General features: G+C 43.8%; 1 long non-coding RNA gene across 1 annotated transcript; it reads left to right on the top strand.

Moving 5' to 3' along the window:
* The first annotated feature begins 18549 nt into the window (after positions 1-18549).
* Positions 18550-20322, top strand: LOC106604873 (uncharacterized). Its single transcript, XR_001328744.3, has 2 exons — positions 18550-19355; positions 19598-20322. It is a non-coding gene; the product is annotated as an uncharacterized LOC106604873 (long non-coding RNA).
* The last annotated feature ends 1410 nt before the right edge of the window (positions 20323-21732 follow it).

The following is a 21732-nucleotide window of genomic DNA, read 5'->3' as shown; positions in this document are numbered from 1 at the left end:
AGTAAAAGTCTGAAAGTACACTGCAGTGCATTCGGAAAGAATTCAGACAACATGACTTTTTCCACATTTCGTTACATCACAGCCTTATTCTAAAATTGATAAAATATTTTTTTCCCTCATCAATCTACACACAATACCCCATAATGGCAAAGCGAACACAGTTTAGACATTTTTTGCAAATCTATAAAAATAAAAAAATTCCAGACCCTTTGCTATGAGACTCGAAACTGAGCTCAGGTGCATCCTGTTTCCATTGATCATCCTTGAGATGTTTCTACAACTTGATTGGAGTCCACCTGTGGTGAATTCAATTGATTGGATATGATTTGGAAAGGCACACACCTGACTATATAAGGTCAGAGCAAAAACCAAGCCATGAGGTAGAAGGAATTGTCCGTAGAGCTCCGAGACAGGATTGTGTCGAGGCACAGATCTGGGGAAGGGTACCAAAAACTTTATGCAGCATTGAAGGTCCCCAAGAACACAGTGGCCTCAATCATTCTTAAATGGAAGAAGTTTGGAACCCACCAAGACTTTTCCTAGAGCTGGCCGCCCAGCGAAACTGAGCAATCGGGGGAGAAGGGCATTGGTGGTGACCAAGAACCCGATGGTCACTCTGACAGAGCTCCAGAGTTCCACTGTGGAGATGAGAGAACCTTCCAAAAGGACAACCATCTTTGCTGCACTCCACCAATCAGGAATTTATGGTAGAGTGGCCAGACGGAAGCCACTCCTCAGTACAAGGCACGTCACAGCTACTTGGAGTTTGCCAAAAGGCACCTAAAGGACTCTCAGGCCATGAGAAACAAGATTCTCTGGTCTGATAAAACCAATATTGAACTATTTTCCCTGAATGCCAAGAGTCACGTCTGGAGGAAACCTGGCACCATCCCTACGGTGAAGCATGGTGGTGGCAGCATCATGCTGTGGGGGTGTTTTTCAGCAGCAGGGACTGGGAAACTCGTCAGGATCAAGGGAAAGATGAACGGAGCAAAGTACAGAGAGATCCTTGAGGAAAACCTGCTCCAGAGCACTCAGGACCTCAGACTGGGGAGAAGGTTCACCTTCTTACAGGACAACGATCCTAAGCACACAGCCAAGACAATGCAGAAGTTTCGGGACAAGTCTCTAAATGTCCTTGAGTGGCCCAGCCAGGGCCCAGACTTAAATCCGATCAAACATCTCTGGAGAGACCTGAAAATAGCTGTGCAGCGACACTCCCCATCCAACCTGACAGAGCTTGAGAGGATCTGCAGAAAAGAATGTGAGAAACTCCCCAAATACAGGTGTGCCAAGCTTGTATCATCATACCCAAGAAGATTCGAGGCTGTAATCACTGCCAAAAGTACTTCAACAAAGTACTGAGTAAAGGGTCTGAATACTTATGTAAATGTGATATTTCAGTTTTTCCTTTGTCATTATGGGCTATTGATGAGGAACAAAATTATTTTATCAATTTTAGAAGGAGGCTGTAATGTAACAAAATGTGGAAAAAGTCAATGGGTCTGAACACTTTCCAAATGCACTGTATATACACCTCACTGTATAATCTATAGATAAACAGGATGAGGCCAGGAACTCCTGTAAAAGTCAGCTTTATAGATGGATTATACAGAAATTGTTTCACAATTTCCTGGTTGCTTAGCATGCTAATAGTGCGTCTAATTTCAATTTATGTGACAAAACAAGCAAGTATTGTGTACATAATAATTGTACCATCTAAACTGCTGTGAAATATATTTTCCATAAACACAAATATTGTATTTTAAGGTGTTTGAAGCTGGTGTACAAAACCGAAAACTGGAAGCATAGAAATAGTGCACATGGAAGCGATCTACTTCTTCTTAGACTTGCTTTCAATGAGAATGACAGTATAAGGGCACAAGGCGAGACCCAGATGCAGACATGGGAGGCAGATGGTTTGAGTCTCGATATTTATAAAAAAATCCAAAAGGGGCAGGCAAGAGAATGGTCGTGGACAGGCAAAAGGTCAAAACCAGTTCAGAGTTCAGTGGGTACAGAGTGGCAGGCAGGCTCGAGGTCAGGGCAGCCAGAATGGTTAGGCAGGCGGGAATGGAGTCCAGAAAACAGGCAAGGGTCAAAAACCGGGAGGACTAGCAAAGGAGAAATAGAAAGCAGGAGTACGGGAAAAACACTGGTTGACTTGTATGGAAAACATACAAGATGAACTGGCACAGAGAGACAGGAAACACAGGGATATATACACCAGGGATAATAAGTGACACCTGGGAGGGGGTGGAGACAATCACATGACAAGTGAAACAGATCAGGGTATGACAGACAGATCTATAACTCACATTTCTATGTGAATTTTGTCGGGTCGCCCAAAAAGTTTTAAAAGTTAATCTACCGGCCTTATGTGGTATTCAGTCACAAAGGTGCACAACAGGGGGAAAAAAAACACATGCATGCTCACGTGCACACACACACACATACAAACACAGCTCTCCAAACCAAAGCTGAACAGTCCTATTTCCATGGCAACTAAGGTTGTCTCAGGTGTGCTTTTCCCAGTACACAGAAATACTATTTATTTTATATATCCAGTGCTCTTATTCAACTTTCCCTCTAATATTTGTCTGACCTCCAAGGGTCTTGCCCAATTATACCTTGTGTGTGTGACAGTAAACCTGACACCCTCTCTCTGGTGTAGTTTGGATTGTCCCCCATGAGTTGTCGATAAGTGTCATTTCCTGTCAAGAACTCGTATACCTCCTGCGCCTCGACCTGTTGCTTCGGCCTGTTGTTTCCGAAGTTTTACTTTGTTTTATTTTTATTTTTTAAATATTTTTTTCTTAAGTGTTTGTGTCAACACCTGCTACCAACTAGCCAGCTAGCTAGCTAGCTAGGTTGCAATGGAGCCCGCTTAGCCTGGAATAGCAAACAAATGTTTCCAGCACTGTAGAAGCTGTGTTTATTACGCTCTTGTCCAATGAGTTCCAATGCGGCAATTGTTTGCTAGAGGAGGAGTACAGAAGTGGCTATGCTTAGCAAACAAAGCTCACGTCTGCGCGAACTTATGGGGAAAACGCAAATTGGAACTTCCCATTCTTTACTCCTATGGCTGGATGCCGCTCGGGCCTGTTTCCCTGCCTTGCCATCTCTTACTATCTGAATGCCCTGTGCTTCCTGGAACTTGCCTGTCAAGGAAGTCATCTCCATCTGCTTCTCTTTCTCCATCTTGTAGTGAAGTAGATGGAGAACAGCAGGAAGGTTGTTCCATGTCACAAGTCGCTGAAACCAAAGGCTGGGCCTTGCTGCTAAGTGGACGGGAGTAACTGCGAGAGGTTCGGAGCAGATTGACATAAGGAATAGCTTTACTGCAATGGTGTCTGATCTACCTGCACCTCCATCGCTGGGATTGCCTGTGTCTGCGATGGTGGTGCTGACTCCAACTACGCTGACTCCAACTACTCTGACTATAGCAGCGGCTTCGTCGTGGAGTTCGGCTCTTATCCCTCTCCCTGGATCTGACTGCTGTGGGATGTCTAAACATATCGCCAGGAGCAGCGGGCGTATGCTATTCTGCTTTACGTGGGCCCGTGAAAGGTTCAATGAATTGTGTAAGGGGTAGGAATGGGCGGATTTTTCCATTCCCTTCTCCAGCCATTGTATTGGGCACTTCAACAGTGAGAAAGGTCTCAGTCACTGAGGCAAAAACGCTGTGCTGTCCAGGAGCACAAGTACAAGACATCAATAAGCCGCTCCCAAACATTTGAAACCAGTATTAGGAAATTGAGTCTATCATAGTTCATGTGGGATTCAATGACATTATGAAGGACATCCCAGAACAGCTGAAGATGAATTTTAAAGAATTGATTGTGTCACTGCTTCACGCCAACAAACGCCCCATAATATCTGGCCCTCTGCCCTCCCAAAATCATGGCATTGAACGTTTCAGCAGACTTGTATCCCTCCATAACTGGATATGAAACTATTGCAGCTCTGTGGGTGTAACATTTATTGACAATTCTTATACCTTCTGGAAACAAAGCTAATTTTATAAGGAGGATGGGATCCACCCAAATCATTTGGGTTCCTGGATCCTTTCACAGAATTATAAGGTTGCTTTGAGACAATGACTTATCAATGACCCAAGCCCAGCTCAGATAATCCCTACCATTGTGTCGCTGAGTTGTCATAATGCTATAGCAAATGTACATTATCCTAGGGGCGTTGGAAGACACAATGTAAGTAACCTAATTTATGTCCCTCTAACTGCCATGAATGCCTCTGCTGATCCCACAGCTATTGTATGCAGTAATCATGTGCCTATGAACCAGCTCATCCTGCACTAACGTAAATAACACCAGCATGTCTACTTCTGCTAAGTTTCCCAGTAAAGCAATGAAAACAATCAAGCATCCCAGAAAAGTGCTAAAAATAGCCCACGTTAACATATGTAGCCTAAGAAACAAGGTTCATGAAGTCAATAACTTGTTAGTAACAGATGATTCATATTCTGACTATCTCTGAAACTCACTTAGATAATACCTTTGATGATACAGTGGTTGCAATACATGGTTAGAACATCTACATAAAATACAGAAATGCCAATGGGGGTGGTGTTGCGGTCTATATTAAGAACCACATTCCTGTAAAGCTTAGAGAGGATCTCATGTTAAATACTGTTGAAGTAATATGGCTACAGGTTCCATCTGCCTCACCTAAAGCCCATTATTGTGGGAAGCTGCTGTGTAGATGCACTCTACACACACGTACATTGGAATTGTACCTGTGGATGTATTTCAAGGCCTACCTTCAAACTCAGTGCCTCTTTGCTTGACATCATGTGAAAATAAAAAAAAATCAGAAAAGACCTCAGAAAAAACATTGTAGACCTCCACAAGTCTGGTTCATCCTTGGGAGAAATTTCCAAATGCCTGAAGGTGCCACGTTCATCTGTACAAACAATAGTACGCAAGTATAAACACCATGAGACCAAGCAGCTGTCATACCGGGGCGGCAGGGTAGCCTAGTGGTTAGAGTGTTGGGCTAGTAACTGAAAGGTTGCAAGTTTGAATCCCTGAGCTGACAAGGTACAAATCTGTCGTTCTGTCCTTGAACAAGGCAGTTAACCCACTGTTCCTAGGCCGTCATTGAAAATAAGAATTTGTTCTTAATTAACTGACTTGCCTAGTTAAATAAAGGTAAAATAAAATACCGCTCAGGAAGGAGACGTGTTCTGTCTCCTAGAGATTAATGTACTTTGGTGCGAAAAGTGCAAATCAATCCCAGAACAACAGCAAAGGACCTTGTGAAGATGCTGGAGGAAACATGTTCAAAAGTCTCTATAGCCACAGTAAAACGAGTCCTATATCGACATAACCTGAAAGTGTCACAGGCGTCAAAGTGAGTAGACCAAGGTGCAGCGTGGAATATGTTCATCTTGAGTATAATGAAGAAAGAATGAACATTTTACAAATAAACAAAAATGACAGCAGACAGTTCCGTCAGGTACTTACAACTAAACGGAAAATAACTACCCACAAAACCCAAAGGAAAAACAGGCTGCCTAAGTATGGTTCCTAATCAGAGACAACGATAAACAGCTGCCTCTGGTTAGGAACCATACTCGGCCTAAACATAGAACACAAAACATAGAATGCCCACCCACCTATCACACCCTGGCCTAGCTAAACAGAGAAAGCACAGCTCTCCTAGGTCAGAGCGTGACAGTACCCCCCCAAAGGTGCGGACTCCCGGCCTCAAACCTGAACCTATTGGGGAGGGTCCGGGTGGGCATCTATAGTTGGCGGCGGCTCTGGTTCTGGGCGTAGCCCCCACACCGCCCGCTGAACCCCCCACTTCTGTGTTGCCGGAGGAACCAGACCGTGGATCAGCGCCGGAGGCTCTGAACTGCCGACCGCCGCTGAAGACTCTGGGCTGCGGACCGTCGCTGAAGACTCTGGGCTGCGGACCGTCGCTGAAGACTCTGGGCTGCGGACCGTCGCTGAAGACTCGGGGCTGCGGACCGTCGCTGAAGACTCGGGGCTGCGGACCGTCGCTGAAGACGCGGGGCTGCGGACCGTCGCTGGAGGCTCCGGGCTGCGGAGCGTCGCTGGAGGCTCCGGGCTGAGGAGCGTCGCTGGGGGCTCCGGGCTGAGGAGCATCGCTGGGGGCTCCGGGCTGAGGAGCGTCTCTGTAGGTTCCGGACTGGGGACCTTCACTGCAGGCTCCGCGCCATAGATCATCACTACTGGTTCCGCGCCATGGTTCATTACTGGAGGCTTTGTGCCATGGATCATCACTGGAGGCTCCGGGCCATGGATTATCACTACAGGCTCTGGGCCATGGACCATCACTGGAGGCTTCGTGCCATGGATTATCATTGGAGGCTTCGGACCATTGATCATCACTGGAGGCTTCCTACGGGGAGCTGGAACCGGTCTCACCAGACTGGGGAGAGCACTGAGGACCACGTGAAGCAACATCTCAAAACATCAGTCAGGAAGTTAAAGCTTTGTCGGGACAATGACCCCAAGCATACTTCCAAAGTTGTGGCAAAATGGTTTAAAGACAACAAAGTCAAGGTATTGGAGTGGCCATCACAAAGCCCTGACTTCAATCCTATAGAAAATGTGTGGGCAGAACTGAAGAAGCGTGTGCGAGCAAGGAAGCCTACAAACCTGACTCAGTTACACCAGCTCTGTGTGAATGGGCCATAATTCACCCAACCTATTGTGGGAAGCTTGTGGAAGGCTACCCGAAACGTTTGAAGTTAAACAATTTAGAGGCAATGCTACCAAATACTAATTGAGTGTATGTAAACTTATGACCCACTGGGAATGTGATGAAAGAAAAAGAAGCTGAAATAAATAATTCTCTCTACTATTATTCTGACATTTCACATTCTTAAAATAAAGTGGTGATCCTAACTGACCTAAAACAGGGACTTTTTACCAGGATTAAATGTCAGGAATTTTGAAAAACTGAGTTTAAATGTATTTGGTTAAGGTGTATGTAAACTTCCGACTTCAACTGTATCGGCGTCCAGGTGTTGGAGGTTATTAATAAAGCTGTGTGTGTGTGTTTGAGTGTGCGTGTTTGTGCATGCGTGCGTGCATGCATGCATGTGTTTGTGTGCGTGTGCATGTTCGAGTGTGTGAGTATGTGTGCATGTGTGTGCTTGTGTGAAAGGGTTGGATGTGTGGAGAGTTGGTGCAGATAGACTTTAATAAGGTGCAAATAGAGGTCTAAGGTGCAGGTCTTAGCAGGTATGCAGCTACACATATTACATTCAGGAGAGCAATAAGAGTGACCACACGCACATTGACACAGAGATGTATATGTCCATACACTTACAAAGCATTAACTCCTTGACCTCCCAAGTGGAGCAGCGGTCTAAGGCACTGCATTGCCGTAATGCGGTGTCACTACAGATTGGGGTTTGATCCCAGGCTGTGTTACAACCGGCCGTGACCGGGAGTCCCATAGGGCGGCTCAGAATTGTCCCAGCGTCGTCCAGGTTAGGGGAGGGTTTGGCCGGTGGGGCTTTACTTGGCTCATCGTGCTCTAGCGACTCCTTGTGGCGGGCCGGGTGCCTGCAAGCTGACCTCGGTTGTCAGTTCAATGGTGTTTCCTCCGACACATTGGTGCGGCTGGCTTCCGGGTTAAGCGAAGCGGCTGTTATGAAGCGTGGCTTGGCGGGTCGTGTTTCGGAGGACGCATGACTCGACCTTTGCCTCTCCCGAGCCCGTTGGGGAGTAGCAGCGATGAAACAAGACTGAAATTGAGGAGAAAATGTTGGTAAAATAAAATCTAGAAATAAAACAACTCCTTGTCTGTTTTTCAGAACAGGGTCATTAGTTGTTCTCTCTTGCTCTCACTCCTCTCTATCCCTCCGTCTCTCCCTCCTCCTCCCCCTCTCTCAGGTATTTGTTGCATTGTCTCTCTCTCTCTGGGTGTGTGTGTGTGTGTGTGTGTGTGTGTGTGTGTGTGTGTGTGTGTGTGTGTGTGTGTGTGTGTGTGTGAGAGAGAGAGAGACCAGGTGACACTGGAAGCAGTTCAACAGCGTGTAATTAGCTGTGTGCTTATCTCTTCTCTTCCTCTCCCTGCTTTCTCCCCAGGCCCATCTACAGCCTACCATCCACCCCACCAACCAGTGACCCAGCCAAAACCACCCTCTAATCAACAACAGGCACAGAGCAGACACTTACCATGCTCTGTTATTCACCTCTGCTACTTGTTTGTGTTCTTTAAAGAGAAGGCCATGTGGTGCAGTGGGGTACATGCTAACGAGGCAGCTTTGGTCCCTCTGCCTCATGGCTCACTGGAGCGAACACCTGCGCATCCCCCCGTCCCGTCCCGACACCGACTTCTGATATTTTGCAGCAGTTTTAGGAAGCCAAAATGGCATCCTAAGCAGAATATCTTATAAGACACTGGGTCCTTGTTGTATTGATTTTGCGCTGGAAACAAACTGGTCCATGGTCAGTGTTGATGTTAGGAGGTTAATGGAAAGGGTGAGAGCAAGGAGAGCTGACCTGAGATCAGCCCTTATGGGAGATGGCTGGCATCTTGTATGGCTTGACTCAGCAAAACATATGTCTGAAGAAAAAAAAGAGCACAATCCACTCTGGTTTTTCCAATCATGTCAAAGTGGGACAGAAACATTTCTATGCATTCAATAATAAATTGAGCCTTAGAACCAAATATTCTGGAGTGGATGTGATTTCCATAAGAGCACTGTGGTAAACAAAAAAAAATGTCTCTCATAGAAACAGAAACGTTTTTTGTTTTTTCAAGTGTCATGTTCCGGAGTCTTTTCATTTGGAGATGTGTTCCTTGTCTGATTGTTGTGGATGTGAATGGCTCTGGCTCTGTCACAGATGAAAATAAAACAGTATTTCATATTTCTGAGAGGATAGTCAAGTGACTAATTGTACAGAGCCCCCATTCAGCCAGGGCTTTTGATGTACAATACATTGAAGGAAAATCATAATTTGCCCAGTAATTTTCAGCGGAGGTGAAAGAGGAGGCAGAGGGAAGAAAGGAAGATAATTATGAAAATTGAGAGGGAGAGTCATTTGCATACCGAAATCGTTCTTTGCGTGTATCTTGACTGCAGTCAGACAAGAATCATCTGAGAAGAGAAGGAGCCAATGCAGCATGTTTGAAGCCATGAAACCACTAACAGAGGACCTGCCACTGATCCCCTACATTACCCCTGCTATCAGACTAGGCATTCAAAATCAGTTTCCAGATATTACAGACAGAGCAAGACAACACTAACATCCATCTTTTAATGGAAAAAGGCGAGTTTGGACTGAGGTTACCAATGAAACAATGTTAAGTGTGTGAATCAATTCAAACTCAGCAAATGAAGAATGCTTTATTTAAAAAAAAAAATTAAATGACAAGTAACTGGATGGACTGAATAGGGTCATGTGTGTGTCAAGTATTTTATCAAAGCAGCTGTGTCTGTCTGTGTCTGTATCTGGCTGTTATCAGCCTTTGTGTTTTGGGTCTGGTCTGTGTGCTCTAAGTTGGCAGCAGGGACACTCAGTTCTGATGGAGGTAAACTGTATTACGGCTGAAGGGAACTAAGGGCTTTGTGTATACAACACACATTGAGAGGCCTGATCATGCATATTCTACAGCAGTAGTCCCCAAACTTTTATTGCTTCGGGACACACCAACTGACGTGTCTTTTGAGTCGCGACCCACAATAAGGGTTGAACGGTGAAAAAACACACACAGACCAAAGCATTAGTAAAATAAAATATCTTGGCAGTGGAGAGAAAAAAATGCAATTTTAAAGCTGCAGTCAGCAGTTGAAACAATAACAAAGTGTTTTCCCTACTACCTGTTTATGTAAAAAGCTGAGGGATGGGGCTGGAGAAATGTAACCACTCTCAATTTCATACACAGCGCTGTGGAAGCAAGGACTGAACCTTTTTTGAATCTATATAGTGTTTGTTTAGATTTACTTTGTTTATAAACATTGGGGTACATCAGTTGAACTAAGCTCATGAGGCATTTGTAAGTTTTATTCTTTAAGAATCAATGGGTACACATCATTAATTTATAAGTCCAAACAATGTATGTAGCTACTACAGGTTGCCCCTTTCAAGGTAATTCTACAGATTTTGTCATGGAGCTCAAACAAATGTTGCAATTTTTTCTGCAATTCAATACACTTTGCCATGGAGCTGAGAGAAGAATGTGCCGTTTTGAAGCAAATTTTCTGCAATTCTACACATTTTGACATGGTTAATTCTTATGCTCAAAACCTTATAACAAAAATCAACGGGGGCCTGATTGTCTAGCTTTAATTTTGTTGATTGTAAGTTCTCAAAGACTTTAGGCTATTATTTAAAAATATATGTCGGTCCATTATCTTTTTAAAATCCTTTAAAGTTGTTTTAAGTTGTTGAAGTTTACATTGAAAGCGTTTTTTTCCCATCCCAAATTTAAATAAATTAAAATGTCATCCCGCAACCCACCTGGGCCCATGCCACGACCCACAAGTGGGACCCGGCCCACAGTTTGGGAACCATTGCTCTACAGTATGTCCCCCACACAAGCACCTCTGTCCCTGGCCTGTCTGTAGGACAGTAATAGAGCTATGAGAAGACATTCCTCGCACCTCTATTAAATGACTGTAGTGACCTGAATGTGGGTCTTGAAATTATGTTGCTGCCCTCCCAAGATGTAATACCCATCCAATTATAGAAACATACAGAGGCACTCATATCTCTCAGACATATCCTCTGGCTCCAGTGGCATTATTTCATTAGGAGGAAATTGTTATTGAAAATAGTGTGCTATTTAGGTTGAGATCACACAGTTTACATTTAGGAGAAGTGTATCTACTGTAACACTAAAACACCCGAATCCAGTTTTGGTGGGAGAACGTTACAGTATTTGAGGACAGTCAAAACACTGAATGAGGCATATGAGGGATTATATCACAGAGTCAAAGTCGACCTTCCTTCAAAACACACTGCACGGCACTGCAGCGCTCCAGTGAGCGGCACCCAGCGGCGAGAAGGGGGTGGATGTGTGTGCTGCGTACGTAATCCCTGTCGACTCGTCCTCAGCCCCCGCTGGGGACGATTATGTCTCATCGCAAAAAGCACTCCTGCACAATAACACTGGCCCCTCTATCTCTCTCTCTCTCTCTCAGGACTGTCTCAATAACCTCTCTGTTCCCTTGTAAAATATTTTACAAGACAAAGGCAAAAACACTTTTCATATTTATTGTGAACATGATCCCTTGCTGATCCATCAATTGACGTTTGTCTTTCTTTCTTTCTTGGATGCATGTGTTAATAAGAAAGAGCCATCGAAAGAGAGAGAGACAATGAGAGAGCCGAGTGTGTCAGAGAGAGAGAGAAGAAAGAGAGAAAATCACTCAGATTGGCGCGGTCCCTAATGAAGCCTACTTCAGTACTGCTGGGTGAGAATTTTAATGCAGCGTTGATAATCAAAATTGCATTGTCAGGGGTTACCAGCTAATGAGCAGAGCTGTATAATGAACACAATTATCTATGGAGCAAGGCATCTTTGAACACCTATATATTTATTTATATATTTAGTTCTCTCATGGTTGCCCCTCTGTGTCCACGCAAGCCGCTTGTCGACCTCATGTCAGGGGACGGGATCGGAATTTCGCAAATACGGGTGAGACTGTCACCCAGAGGCATGTAAAGAGATCGAGTTGGACAGCGGAGCACTGGGAAAGTGGGTCATTCTCATTGGGTGCTGAGCAGAGGGGGGGATGGAAGAGCGTGTGGTGAGTCTGTAGCAGAGTAGGCCTACAGAGAAAGAGTGTCACTCGAGAAAAGCTATTATAATCTCTTTACTCGTCACAATTACTTGGATGTTTTCCCTTCCATATATGTAAACATGACTCACGGCTATATTTGTGTACAGCTGCGACAAGGAGATTTAACCAAGGACTGGAGTCTTAACGCCTCTTAGCATTTCATATGTTTTGGTTTCTGTTGCATAGCAGTGCAGTGCATAACAAGGTGATCATATTTCACATAGTTGTCCACAGGTCATTTGAAATGCAGTGGGCTAGGTCTTTTATATTAAGGAATTTGACATAATTATGTAGATCATACTCTATCACTACCTCTTATGTCCTCTTACTTGGGAGTATAATAGATGGAAGCACTAGATAGGATTCCGTTTCACATTTATGCCTTCCATGTAGTTTAAATTAATACATTAGGGAGAGGAGAGAAGGAAAGGAAGCTATTGAAGATGAAATTACACCACACCAAGGTTACACCACACCATGTTTGGTCGTTGTGTTGTTTTGTGGTTGTTTCTGTTTGTCTGTGTTTATAATATATCCTTTGGCTCCAGTGACATTAGTTATATACAGTACCAGTGAAATATTTGGACACACCTACTCTTTCAATTTTTACTATTTTCTACATTGTAGAATAACAGTGAAGACATCAAAACTATGAAATAACACATATGGAATCTTGTAGTAACCAAAAAAGTGTGAAACAAATCAAAATATATTTAATATTTGAGATTCTTCAAAGTAGCCACCCTTTGCCTTGATGACAGCTTTGCACACGCGTGTCATTCTCTCAACCAGCTTCATGAGGTAGTCCCCTGGAAAGCATTTCAATTAACAAGTGTGCCTTGTTAAAAGTTAATTTGTGGAATTTCTGGCAAGAACAGCTCAAATAAGCAAAGAGAAACGACAGTCTATCATACTTTAAGACATGAAGGTCAGTCAATTTGGAACATTTCAAGAACTTTGAAAGTTTCTTCAAGTGCAGTTGCAAAAACCATCAAGCACTATGATGAAACTGGCTCTCATGAGGACCGCCATAGGAAAGGAAGACCCAGAGTTACCTCTGCTGCACAGGATGAGTTCATTAGTTACCAGCCTCAGAAATTGCAGCCCAAATAAATGCTTCACAGAGTTCAAGTAACAGACACATCTCAACATCAACTGCTCAGAGGAGACTGTGTGAATCAGGCCTTCATGGTCGAATTGCTGCAAAGAAACCACTACTAAAGGACACCAATAATAAGAAGAGACTTGCTTGTCCAGAGAAACACGAGCAATGGGCATTAGACCGGTGTAAATCTGTTCATTGATCTGATGAGTCCAAATTTGAGATTTTTGGTTCCAACCACCGTGTCTTTGTGAGACGGAGAGTAGGTGAACGGATGATCTCCGCATGTGTGGTTCCCACGGTGAAGCATGGAGGAGGTGTGATGGTGTGGGTGTGCTTTGCTGGTGACACTGTCAGTGATTTATTTAGAATTCAAGGCACACTTAACCAGCATGATCACCCCAGCATTCTTTAGCGATATGCCATCCCATCTGTTTTGTGCTTAGTGGGACTATCATTTGTTTTTCAACAGGACAATGACCCAAAACACACCTCCAGGCTGTGTAAGGGCTATTTGACTAAGAAGGAGAGTGACGGAGTACAGCATCAGATGACTTGGCCTCCACAATCATCCGACCTCATCCCAATTGAGATGGTTTGGGATGAGTTGGACTGCAGATTGAAGGAAAGGCAGCCAACAAGGGCTCAGCATATGTGGGAACTCCTTCAAGACTGTTGTAAAAGCATTCTTCATGAAGCTAGTTGAGAGAATGCCAAGAGTGTGCAAAGCTGTCATCAAGGCAAAGGGTGGCTACTTTGAAGAGTCTAAAATATGTTTTGATTTGTTTAAAAAGGATCCGCCCCTGTTTTTTAATTTTTGCATAAATGACATATCCAAATCTTACTGCTTGTAGCTAAGGATCTGAAGCAAGGATATTCATATTCTTGTTACCATTTTAAAATAATCTCTTTGAAGTTTGTGGAAATGATAAATTAATGTCGGAGAATTAGATTAGATCTGTCAAAAGATAATACAAAGAAAAAACACTGATCCAATGAACCATTGCATTTCTATTCAAAATGATGTATCAAGACTGCCCAAATCTATCTAATTGGTTTATTAATACATTTTCAAGTTCATGACTGTACACCCTCCTCCAACAATAGCATGGTATTCTTTCATTGTAATAGCTACCGTAAATTGGACAGTGCAGTTATATTAACAAGAATTTAAGCTTTCTGCCAATATCAGATATGTCTATGTCCTAGGAAATTGTCTTGTTACTTACAACCTCATGCTAATCACATTAGCCTACGTTAGCTCAACCGTCCCACGGGGGACCCACCGATCCCGTAGAGCAGGGGTGGGCAACTCGAGGCCCTGATTGGTGTCACACTTTTTCTCCATCCCTAGCAAACACAGCTCATTAATCAAATTGCATTATAAACTGAAGATCATGATTAGGTGATTGGAGTCAGGTGTGTTAGCTGGGGCAAAATCAGTGACATCAATTAGGACCTGGAGGACTGGAATTGCCCACCGGTGCTGTAGAGGTTTTAACACTTTTTTGGTTACTACATGATACCACAAGCTTCCACAAGCTTCCCACAATAAGTTGCGTGAATTTTGTCCCATTCCTCCTGACAGAGCTGGTGTAACTGAGTCAGGTTTGTAGGACTCCTTGCTCGCACGCGCTTTTTCAGTTCTGCCCACAAATTTTCTATAGGATTGAGATCAGGGCTTTGTGATGGCCATAATACCTTGACTTTGTTGTCCTTAAGCCATTTTGTCACAACTTTGGAAGTATGCTTGGGGTCATTGTCCATTTGGAAGACCCATTTGCGACCAAGCTTTAACTTCCTGACTGATGTCTTGAGATGTTGCTTCAATATATCCACATAATTTTCCTACCTCATGATGCCATCTATTTTGTGAGGTGCACCAGTCCCTCCTGCAGCAAAGCGGTTGGGAGGGTGTTCTTCAGCTTGCAAGCTTCCCCCTTTTTCCTCCAAACATAACGATGGTCATTATGGCCAAACAGTTCTATTTTTGTTTCATCAGACCAGAGGACATTTCTCCAAAAAGTACGATCTTTGTCCCCATGTGCAGTTGCAAACCGTAATATGGCTTTTTTATGGTGGTTTTGGAGCCGTGGCTTCTTCCTTGCTGAACGGCCTTTCAGGTTATGTCGATATAGGACTTGTTTTACTGTGGCTATAGAGACTTTGGTACCTATTTCCTCCAGCATCTTCACAAGTTCCTTCGCTGTTGTTCTGAGATTGATTTGCACTTTTCGCACCAAAGTACGTTCGTCTCTAGGAGACAGAACGCGTCTCCTTCCTGAGATGTATGACGGCTGCTTGGTCCCATGGTGTTTATACTTGCGTACTATTGTTTGTACAGATGAACATGGTACCTTCAGGCGTTTGGGAATTGCTACCAAGGATGAACCAGACTTGTGGAGGTCTACATTTTTTTTCTGAGGTCTTGGCTTTCTTTTGATTTTCCCATGATGTCAAGCAAAGAGGCACTGAGTTTGAAGGTAGGCCTTGAAATACATCCACAGGTACACCTTCAATTGACTCAAATTATGTCAATTAGCCTATCAGAAGCTTCTAAAGCCATGACATCATTTTCTGGAATTTTCCAAGCTGTTTAAAGGCACAGTCAACTTAGTGTATGTAAACTTCTGACCCACTGGAATTGTGATACAGTGAATTATAAGTGAAATTATCTGTCTGTAAACAATTGTTGGAAAAAATACTTGTGTCATGCACAAAGTAGATGTCCTAACCGACTTGCCAAAACTATAGTGTGTTAACAAGAAATTTGTGGAATGGTTGAAAAATTAGCTCTAATGACTTCGATCTAAGTGTATGTAAACTTCCGACTTCAACTGTATATATACATATACACATACATATACACATACACACAGTACCAGTTAAAAGTTTTGACACACCTACTCATTACAGGGTTTTATTTATTTGTACTATTTTCTAGTTGTATAGATTCTGTTGTATCATATTGTTATGATAGTAAAAATATAATACTGTAAGATTTCATATTGCACATGAAATCAAACTCCTGTTCTGCAATGGTAAATGTTTTTTAATCTTTCCTCGCTTGGCAGATATTTATGAGGTATGTGTGTGCATGTGTCCATCAGTGGACCATGTCGGTCTGTCCTTGCCTTGCCAACGTGTCCTGTTGCGACCACGACAGGTGCACATGAATATGAACCAGCCAGCCAACCTTTTAAGGCAGTGGTGTATTAATCATACACAACCCAAATGCCTACTATAATAATGATGGGCCCAATGGTCACCTTCACCTGAATATTCATGACAAATGTCATCATATCCTTTCATTCTAAAATAGAGAATAGACTGATGCCTAATGTTCTGCTGTGGTCTTTGTGGTTTCTCTTCAGGGGCTGTGCTGTATTCATGCGCGTTCTGTCATATTCTCCAAACTGACAGCAGGTGAGTGTGATTTCCATTGTGACAGTCAGGCAGAGACGAGATGAGACATAGAGAGACAGAGACAGAGAGACAGAGAGACAGAACCATTAGTCTCCTTGTATTAGGGAGGGTTAGTGATGGAGGCTGTCACAGTTGTTATAGCGAATGGTTGTTCTCTGCAGCCAAACACAATAATATCATACTGGTGTCATTTACCAGCTGCGTGACAACTATGAGCGTGGCACACAAGGCTATTATGACAATGTAGCCATTTTCAGACATACTGCGTTCTGTTTGCACTTTGGGAATTCAGAAACCATGTGTCAATCCACTCACTTTTGGCAAGAAGCTTTCAGATTTGTAGGCTTATATAGGGGTGCTTGTACATGCATTCAGCTATTATGATCCATAAAGCCTCACCATCTCCAAATGTCCATTCCATACCAGATTATAGTTTCCCAGAATATACACTACATGACCAAACGTATGTGGACACCATATTCGTCGTTACATCTCATTCCAAAATCATGGGCATTAATATGGAGTTTGGCCACCCTTTGCTGCTATAACAGCCTCCCCTCTTCTGAGAAGGCTTTCCACTAGATGTTGGAACATTGCTGCAGGGAATTTCTTCCATTCAGCCATAAGAGCATTAGGTAGGTCGGGCACTGATGTTGGACGATTAGGCCTGGCTCATAGTCGGCGTTCCAATTCATCCCAAAGGTGTTCGATGGGGTTGAGGTCAGGGCTCTGTGCAGGCCAGTCAAGTTCTTCCTCACCGATCTCAACAAACCATTTCTGTATGGACCTCGCTTTGTGCACAGGGGCATTGTCATGCTGAAACAGGAAAGGGCCTTCCCAAAAATGTTGCCACAAAGTTGAAAGCACAGAATCATCTAGAATGTCATTGTATGCTGTAGCATTAAGATTTCCCTTCACTAGAACTAAGGCACCCAGCCCAAACCATGAAAAACAGACCCAGACCATTGTTCCGCCTCCACCAAACTGTACAGTTGGCACTATGCATTGGGGCAGGTAGCGTCCTCCTGGCATCCGCCAAACCCAGATTCGTCCGTCGGACTGCCAGATTAGTGAAGTGTGATTCATCACGCTAGTGAACGTGTTTCCACTGCTCCAGAGTCAAATGGCAGCAAGCTTTATACCCCTCCAGCCGACACTTGGCATTGCGCATGGTAATCTATTGGCTTGTGTGCGGCTGTTCGGCCATGGAAGCCCATTTCATGAGGCTCCCGACGAACAGTTCTTGTGCTGACGTTGCTTCCAGAGGCAGTTTGGAACTCAGTAGTGAGTGTTGCAACCTAGGACAGATGATTTTTACACACTAGTCGCCTCAGCCCTCGGCGGTCTCGTTCTGTGAGCCGGTGTGAAATACCACTTTGCAGCTGAGCCGTTCTTGCTCCTAGACGTTTCCACTTCACAATAACAGCACTTACAGTTGACCAGGGCAGTTCTAGCAGGGCAGAATGAATCACGAATTGACTGAACTGACTTTTTGGAAAGGTGGCATCCTATGACGGTGCCACACTGAAAGTCACTGAGCTCTTCAGTAAGGCTATTCTACTGCCATTGTTTGTCTCTCAAGATTGTGTGGCTGAGTGCTCGATTTTATACACTGTCAGCAACGGGTGTGGCTGAAATAGCCGAATCCACTAATTTGAAGGGGTGTCCACATATTTTTGTATATATAGTGTTTATATAAATAACACTGACATCTCCGCCCTTATAGCTGGTATACATCAGGGTGGTATTACTCATCCACTCCAGCTCTGAGCAAATTACACGTTCAGGCTCTACCAGAAGACTGTAGCCTACTTGCATCATACTGCATCATGCTGTATTTACACCCAAGGGGTAAAATGAATACATTCAGCTTGTAGCCTAGTTGCTGGACTGGTTTGGGGCTGTTCCTTTAACTGTCCATCCCCCACTCACCTTCCTCACAACCTGCTTGGTTTTTATCACCCTGAGAGATTCCGCACTGACATAACAATTGTTTCACTCACCTTCTCACGAATGAAGAAGGACATGTTGGGAGAAAAACACGAGAGAAGGAAAGAGTGAGGGGAACTAGACGTCACGTGACACGCTTGACTTTAACTCGTCCCTGTCCAATGACATCTCTTAACCAACCCCGAGCGAACAGGGAAGCCCGTCCAGCGTTCGCCCTCTACCTCTCTTGGTAACCAATCTATCCTCTCCCCACAGCACACAAACCGAGGCAGGGAGGAAGCTGTATAGCCTACGACCTGGAGAGAAAGAGATCGCGCTACCGGAGAGGAGACGGATCTCTGAACCTTCTATACATTTTCTCTCTCCCCACCCCACTCTTCGGGTCTGGATCGATATTCCCGTCGGGGGATCGGTTGGAGTTGAAGGCACTCAAAACCGAGACTTGTCGACCTTTCCTGGAAATAAGAACGTGCGCGGGGCGCGAGGAGGAACCGGCTGTGAACCAGTGTACCCTTGTCTACCCTCTCTCAGCCCGCGCTCGACCCGATAAATCCACTTGTTACAGCGCGCTTTAAAGAACCCACTTGGACCAGCCAGACGAGATAAATTGCGTGCTTATAAGGATGGTCTTATGAAACTTTACCAACTAGGCTATTCCAAGTAGAACCATTTAGCGACATTACGTGAACTTACAGTCCAGATAGGCTAGGTGTTTACGGTAAGAAATCTCAACGAAGAAATCCGAGTATTCAAATCGCTAGTTCCGTCCTCATGATCTCAACACTATACCGCCGGAGAAGCTCCTGGCGGTTTACGTCACTGGTAACGAGTCTAGACAACCTATGGTGATTTTTAGTGACTTCGACATACAAGGATATACGAATTCGGTTCTGCGGCTAAATTAGTGACTCACGGACATATGGTCTGTAGGCGCAGGGGATTTAGTGCCAGAACAACACCGCCTCTCCAGAGCGCGTTCTCCCCGGGAGAGATTGGATAGAGCGGTCAGAGTCTGAGGAATGCGGGCACTGTTTCCCTGGATCACCACCTCACCTGCGGAGACTCTCCGCTGCACACACCAAAGTAAGTAGCGGAGTCGTACGGGGTATTATTGACTCAACACTCACTTATCTTTGCCTTCTTGACACACTCCATTTCTTCCTTGTGCGTCATTGTCTTTCACACAGGTCTACAGCCAAATTGAGTTGTTCTCATGATCGTTTGCGAACTGTTCACATAGTCTACATTTGCATGGTTGAACGTTATGGTTGCCTATCGTTATATTGGTCTGTGATTAAAATCTGGTATTTTCCTCCCCTTCCCAGTTGAACGTTGACCGGGTGACGCAAGCAGTCATGTTGAGGCAAATCCTGCTGAATTCCACCAACGCACCGGACTTCGACTTAGGGCTGGCCCATCAGACGCACGCGTCTGGGTCCGTGAACGCATCTAACGGCTCGGTGAGCATGGCGGGCCTGCTCAGGCCCACGGATAACAGGGGTGGACTGCGGGAGGGCGGAGAGATGAACAAACCAGACCTGGCAACCTACGTGGTGATCTGTCTGGTTCTGTTTCTGCTCGTGCTGCTCATCGTCTTCTTCATCAACTGTCAGCTGAGAACCTCCTTTTTCGCCTCCATGCCCTACGATAGGTCTCTCAGAGAGGCCCGGACATCCTACAAGTAGAACCCGTTACCCCATCGGGTGGTAACGTTTGTACCAGGACTGGGTAACTTGTGTTATCGAATGTAGTCATGGAGGAATTTACGATTTTTGCCAACTGCATGGTCCAAACGCTGTGCGTAACCGTTAAGTGTTAATTTGGCACAATGAGATAGAGGCCTATTACGCACCATGTTCCAAACTGGACTAATGTGATTATGTGCATATAAATGTTTATGTTTGTTTGTATATACAACATTTTGTATAACTGCACTGTAATGAATTTGCGCTCTTATGTAGGCCTGATGTGTAATTCTGCCGCTTAAAGTTTCATTCCTTGTCCTGTGTAAAACCATGATTAAATATATATGATAAATATATGAACAACATATGGTGATGATGATAATGTGATGGGATGAAACGGATTGATAGTTGAATGTCCCAGAGACAAAGCGAGGTTTCATGACTGCAATCCTTGCTGATCACGTGCTTTCTTTTATTTTTTTGTAATTAAGCCTTCACTCACAATATACGAGCGTAATTTCTCGCGGAATGAATGGCTTAACGCTGATATAAATCGCCCAAGCCAAATTGGTTATCTTTTGGTTTTACACCGAGGTAAAATGTGTTTTATATTAGATATTTGGTTTTCAAAGCATGCCATGACTGACAATTGTATATTTTGAATCAGGGGAGACCTTTTTGGTCTGTAATTTGTGAGAGAAGAAAAATAGATTCGGATTTCAATCTTCAATAGATCTTATTCAAAGCAGTGCCATGAACATGAGATATTCTGAATCTACACCTTTATTTTTTATTATTCTGATTTCAATAAATCATAAACTAAGCCTACCACCACTATGGAAAGGATATATTCTCAATCAGGGGAGGATGGAGAACAATCAACACCTTAACATTTTTCAATTTCTGAGAACATTCAAATCTTATTTAATAGCTCTTAAGCCAAACGTTCCATCACTATAAAAATGATACACTGAGTATACCAAACATTAGGACCACCTTCCTAGTATTGAGTTGCACTCCCTTTTGCCCTCAGAACAGGCTCAATTCGTAGGGGCATGGACTCTACGAGGTGTCGAAAGCGTTCAACCGGGATACACTCGGGGACAATGTTTAGCGTAAAAAATACAGCAGCGTTGCAGTTCTTGACAGACTTAAACTGGTGCGCCTGATACCTACTACCATACACCGTTCAAAGGAACTTAAATATTTTGTCCTGCCCATTTCACCCTCTGAATGGCACACATACACAATCCATGTCTCAATTGTCTCAATGCTTAAAAATCCTTATTTAACTTGTCTCCTACCCTTCATATACACTGATTGAAGTGGATTTAACAAGTGACATCAATAAGGGATCATAGCTTTCAACTGGATTCACCTTGATCAGTCTATGTCATGGAAAGAGCAGGTTTTCTTAACGTTTTGTACACTCAGTGTATAGTCCGAGTTAGGATGGAGAACAATCAACACTTTTTATTTTTTCAATAAAAAATAACTACACCATTGATTTATCAAAAGCTCTTAAACCAAGCGTTCCATCAGCTATTGAAGATTAAAATTCCGAATAAAAAAAATTAAATAAAACATTCAACATTCAACAAAGGTTTGGATTGTTCTCATCCTCCCCCGAGCCTGTTATTCGTTTATTAACCACTAAGGGGTAGCCTAACACTGGTGATTAGTCTTTCTCCTTGAATCTAAGTCAAATTGGAAAATAATTACAACCTGAATCAAATCAGCAAGTTTATAAGGAGAAATGTATTTACCATCTCACA

This window comes from Salmo salar, chromosome 05 (assembly GCF_965601325.2).
Source record: "Salmo salar chromosome 05, fSalSal1, whole genome shotgun sequence".
In the NCBI taxonomy this organism is placed as follows: domain Eukaryota; kingdom Metazoa; phylum Chordata; class Actinopteri; order Salmoniformes; family Salmonidae; genus Salmo; species Salmo salar.
This window is presented reverse-complemented; position numbering and strand designations above follow the sequence as displayed.